Consider the following 6,191-nt stretch of genomic DNA (forward strand, 5'->3'; position numbering starts at 1 on the left):
CCTGGGGGTCTTTAACGTGCACTGACATCGCACAGCACGCGGTCGCCTTAGCGTGCCGCCGTGGTCGGGTTCGAACCAGGAAACTCCGGATAAGTAGCCGAGCGCCCTAACCACAGAGCCACAGCGACGGGTTCGAAATTGGAAGGAGGCGAAATTCTAGAGGCCCGTGTATGGTGCGATATCAGTGCACGTTAAAGACCGCCAGGTTGTCTAAATTTTTGAAGCCCTCCGCTACGGCGTCCCTCATAGCCTGAGTCGCTTTTGCAATTAAACCTCCATAAAAAAAAAATAACTCCAGCAACCCCCGGAGCTGCCCATTTTCAACGCCCGCCCGCGCTATCTTTCCACCCTTCTCTTCCCGGCATTCCTTTGTGCTCCGCTCGAGTATCGCATCATCAAATCATTACACAGCGACAGGTTAATCCTCTTTAGCGCCATCCTTCCCACATCATTGCCTCCTCTCTCAATGGGGAGGGAAACGTCAAGTATATAAGACATAGGCTGTCTGCATTGCTTATATACGGAATGTCCGGACCCCGTAGAGTATCTGTTACGGGTCCAACTGGACTTATTTTTTGGAAATGTGGCGGAGAGTTTGAAGGATGCTTCACTCCCGCCACCGGTTGGCCCGGTATTGCACTACCTCCGGGATCGGCCTTGTCTTTCGCGCGTCTTTACTAACCTGTCTTTCTATCCCATCTTTCAACTCTCCTACTATCTGCACAAGGTAGCGATTGTGGCTCGGGTAGAGCAAGTGAGCAGGCCTGTGCACTTTCCTTTTCTTTCTTCCTGGCAACAATCTATCTATCTATCATTGCTTATAGATTCTGTCCGCACCCCGTAGAGTATCTGTTACGGGTCCAATTGGACTTATTTTTGGAAATGTGGCGGAAAGTTTGAAGGTTGCCTCACTACCGCCACCGGTTGGCGCGGTATTGCACTGCCCCCGGGATCGTCCTTGTCTTTAGCGGGTCTTTACTATCCTGTCTTTCTATCCCATCTTTCAACTCTCCTTCTATCTGCACGTGGTAGCGATTGTGGCTCGGCTTGAGCCAATGAGCAGGCCTGTGCATTTTTCTTTTCTTTCTTCCTGGCAACAACAGACAGACATTGCTTAATGGGCCAGAAGAAACTTGCAGAATGAGATGGTCACAACTTGTGCGGTTATCTTGTTTTATTCATCCAACCGTCTTTGACAGTAGACCGTTCATTATCACAGCAAGCAATGACTTTCTCACCCTGATTACGGACGGTCCACCGTTCGTCCTCGCCTCAGGTTGTGTAGGCAACCACCCAGCGTCCGTATGCGACTTGTCGTTCCCCTCTCCCTCGTCGCTGTTCGCTCTCACCCATGCGCCGTTTCCCTGCCTTCGTTGACGAGGAAAACTAAGTTCTGCCATTTCGTAGGCACTAATTGCCTAAGCTTCGATGAGCTCAAGGCGTCACCTTTCGCCCCAATGCGTCATACAAGTCACGGTCGAGGAACCGCCGCGCTTGCCGGCACGGCTTCCGTGGTTTCCATGACTCATGAAAGGCTATGCCGCTCACTGCGCGCATTAACAGCGTCATTTGGCGGTCTGTCGCTCCGCACTGCCAGTCAAGAGCGAACTGCACCTCTGACTGAACGCGCAGCGCGGGCCGTCATTTGACGATATTTCATACACAGTCCAGTTCTCGGTCCTGTCGTTCTGTTCTCGTGACCGGCTTCTCCGATGGAAATTCTCCTCGCAACGTAACGCAATGCGTGAGTGATAGCGCCTGCGCTGAGGTGGAATTTTCTGCGCTGCGTGACAAACTTGCAGCTGAAACCCATTTTACCTGGATGCAGAAGTTCACCGTCGCTGAGGAAGCCCAAGTTGCACCGGAATCTTGAACGCTTTTAATCCCTCGTGTCCTGCCACGTCTGCAGTCACCACTTTATTTACGTCATCTGCTTCCTTTGCGCACCGCAAGAACCTGCCGCGATTGTGTGCTGTCCTTGATGTCCGCGAGAAGTCTTACGAAGATGGTGGCTTACAATCCGTCCCCGTGTCCACTTACCCTTCGGCGTGGTGGCTCGCTGGACTCTATTCAAACAACCTACTTGCTCTCCAACCTGGAAGTTCGCGAGACTGCCTACAATCCCACAGAGAACCATCTGCATTCGGATTCCGTGTCTGATACGTTGCCTGACGACACACTTTAGGCCAGACGTCATCGGACCCTCGTCGCAATGAGACCGCTCCTCATACGCATTTTCGACAGCTGCCATATCTTGTCGCTACGGCCGAGTGTCACGGAATTAGTGCGCAAGTTGAGAACATACTCTGCACCGCGGTGCCGCACGTCCCCCTCACAGCCCTTGGTATTCTCCGCTGGCACTGGTAAGAATGAGAGTTTTATCATATTACGTGTCGATTAGCGCCGCCTCAACTATGTTAGACATGGGGACAATCAGACTCTTCCCCGTTTATCTTGACTGCCTTCAATGCTCCGAATACTGTGCGTCCCTTGACTTAAATGCTGACTACTTGCATGTGCCGATTGTTTATGGTTTGTGGTTTATGGGGGTTTAACGTTTTAAAGCGACTCCGGCTATGACGGACGCAGTAGTGAAGGGCTTCGGAAATTGCGGCCACCTGGGCTTCTTTAAAATGCACCGTCATCGTGCACAGTACACGGACCTCTAGAATTTCGCCTCCATCGAAATTCGACCGTCGTGGCCAGGATCGAACCCGCGTATTTCGGGCCAGCAGCCGAGCGCAGTAACGGCTGAGCCACCGCGGCGGCGCATGTGCCGATGGCTACCTCTGACCGAGATAAGAAGACATTCGTTACATCCGACGGTCTTTGCGGGTTTACTGTAATGTCATTCGGCCTGTACGAAGCGTTAGGCACTTTCCAATGGATGATGGAAAACATCTTACGCAAGCTCGAGTGGCGCACGTTCTTTTGCTACCTAGACAGCATCGTTGTCGGCATTTCCAACGACTTCCCCACCCAACTTGCGCGGCTACGGAAATTTTCGGCTTGCCTGACCGACGCCCGCCTGCAGCTAAATCTGGAAAGTGCCACTTCGGAGCCAGGCAGTTGACAATCTTGGGCCACATCGTCTCTAAGCAAGACCATTTCCATTGACCGGCCAAGCTCGGTGCTGTGGCGTAGTTTCTAAGACCGACTTCGATCAAGCAACTTCGAAACTTATCAGCTCCGTGTTCCCATTTTCAGCGCTTCTACGCCAATTCTGCGCCTATCACTGCGCCCGTGACGAAGCTTCTTGGCAGCACCACGTGACCTGTCTGCTTGGTCCGCCGAACGCGAGGATGCGTTGGCTGACTTCACCGTCAGTACTCCGGTACTACGACCCAGCTCCACTTAGCGAAGTATAAATTGACGCGAATGGCTTCGGCCTCCGGAGTTGCCTTGGCTCAGCTTAAACGTGGACCTCAAGGATATGTCGTTTCGTACGCCAGTCGGGCGCTAACCAGCGCTGAATGTAACTACTCCGTTACGGAGGAATGTTTAGCTGTCGTTTGGGCGCTAATGATAGTTCAGCCCTATATCTATACGGCCGCCAGTTTGATGTAGTCATGGGTCATCGCACGCTTTGCTGGCTGTCGTCTTTTAAAGAGCCGTCCGGACGCCTCGCCCGCCGGGCTCTCTGCATTCAAGAGACTGACATCCGTGTGATCTACCAACCTGGTCGCAAGCACAGGAGCACCGGTGCTCTGTCTTGCACTCCACTTCCCAGCGACGCTGCAAGGTCCTCGGCCGCAAATCTCGTTCTCGAACCTCTTACCGTCGCTGGTACGCCTAAAGAGGAGCGGAAAGACAGTTGCCTTACGCCCGTCATTAACGTTGTCTTCACATCTCCAGCGGTTGAACATTCTCGCTTACTTCACCGTCATGCTCCGAAATTTCGCCCTCCAAGACGGCCATCTCTAAGGTCAACCTACATCCCTGATGTAGAACGGTGGCTCCTAGAGATTCCTCGCTATTTACAGTTTGACATCGGTGCTTCATTCTATGCCGATCCTCAGCGTGCACATGCTAGAGTTCTGAAAACAAACAAAAGGATTTCTCAGCGTTACTGCCGGCGCACAGTGTACGAGTATGCTCACATATACGTCCCGTCCTGTCTCGCCTATCAACTGTAACTCTCCCGCGCGACGTCTGACCGACCTTTTGCAGCCACTCCCGTGTTCTGCGTGCCTCCGGTCTTTTTGGCGCTGACCTTTACAAGCCACGGACCTGCACGGTCTCTAGGAGCCGCTCGATGACCGTCGGCATCGACCATCTTGCCCGGTGTGCCGACACAGGAGCCCTTTCCCGTTGGTACTTCCCGCGAAGTTGCGAAGTTCCTGCTGCATCATTTTGTACATCGACACGGCGTGCCCAGTGAGTTGTTTAGTGACAGAGCTGGCGCCTTTTTCTCCCGCGTCGTACCATGGCAAGGCACATTCGTAGGTTACCTTTCGTGACGTACGGGTACGGCACTGCCACGCAGTCAAACGATAGATTTTCGTCTCTCTTCCTAGTGTATAGGAGTGAGCCACCCTGCAACACGGACACTATCCAACCAGAAGTGGCAAAGCATGCAAAAAATGTCGTCAGCTGTCCCGTTCTTTTACCTCCAAATCTCGAGGCCGCCAAAAGCATCGACACGACAAACCTGACGCTAAATTTTTCCTGTACTTAAGGACTAGTCTGGCTCTGGATCCGATCCTAAACGGCGGGATTGCCATCGAAATTCCGCACAGAATATCATTGTCCTTATCGCACCATCCAGCCGGCGCCTTCTCAAGGTTTACTATGACCCGCTCCTTTTGCTGTCGCCAGATGTCGCCGGGGTGGCCCCTCTTCATTTCCTAGCCATTGTATACCGAACTATGATGGACGCGCCTAATGTTGTTGTTGCTGTTGTCCTCAAGGAGGTAATGACACGTACCCGCTTTGTGGGTCGGGCCAAGATACAGGCATTGACCCACAAATGGTCAAAAAGTTTTTCAGATAAAAGGGGCGAAATTTGCGTTATTTAAAAGAAGAAAAAATCGGTGGCTGTGTGATTGTTGACTGAAAATGGGAACGGTTCTATACGTGCACTGTTTAGAATGTTTTGATTTCAGTATAACATTGAACATGAGTAGCCAGAACATGGAATTCCGAAAGATTTTAGGGTGGTATCAGTTTCGTGAGTAAAAGAAAACTTCGAATAGCGGAGACGACATTCCTGTTGCTGTGCTTAAGTGTAGAAGCGTCAAGAGACAGAACAAACCCAGCCGACGTACTTCGACCGAGCTGTCGTAAGAGGTGTTTTAGCAGGCACCTCCGTAAAGAGAAGCAGCGGCAAGACAACAAACAAATGATCGATCATTTCGACTCCAACGCAGTGCAGGCACGAAGTAGAGACCGCCACACCCCATCTATGGAGGTGGAACTCTGAGTTGTCCAGGAGAATGAAGATAATAACGATGAAGTGCCGCCATGGTGCCGTGCTGGGTCTTACAGTACTATCCGCTTCCTCTCACTTGTCTTTGAGTGTATTACATCCGCATCTCTCCCTTGTGTACGAATATCCTTTCAATATACAGGTATAATTACAAATAGCCATTACAGTAACCCGCGCATTTCCAAAAAGGTGTCGTTAACCCTTTATAAATTGCAACCTCTGTGCATCTCTCACATTCATGCAAATGGCAAAACTGCAGTCAGAGTGAATCTAGTAATTGAGTGACATCACTTTCAAGCCGTTTCAAGCAGTTGTTTTGTAGAAAAAAAGATACACAGTTGTTTCAATGGTGTCCTACTACAGTCTTTTGGACGTATAAGGCAATTTACATTAGAACTGAGAATTGCTTCAAGAAGTATTATGAGGCAGTTTAGTGGTAGAAAAAGCACGCAATATCCACAATTTCTCGAAAAGTTTTTTTTTTCCTGCCAAGACGCACCTCTGTGAACTGTGCACACGCGGTTTTAAAAACACAGAACACCTAGGAGGCCTATTAGCGAAAGATAAAAACACGTTTAATGGCGTCTTTATAAGTCGGTTGTGTTTAGCGTGTAAAAATAGGGTAAGTAGGGCAGGTAGGTGCACCGTTCTCCATTTTCTGGCATTTGAGGTAAGTGGGACACATGTGTCCCGCTGCCCTACAAATGGCTACCTTCACGGAAGCACAACAGTGCTGTGACACTCTACCCCTTAAAAGGACGAC

The sequence above is a fragment of the Amblyomma americanum genome, chromosome 11 (assembly GCF_052857255.1).
Source record: "Amblyomma americanum isolate KBUSLIRL-KWMA chromosome 11, ASM5285725v1, whole genome shotgun sequence".
In the NCBI taxonomy this organism is placed as follows: Eukaryota; Metazoa; Arthropoda; class Arachnida; order Ixodida; family Ixodidae; genus Amblyomma; species Amblyomma americanum.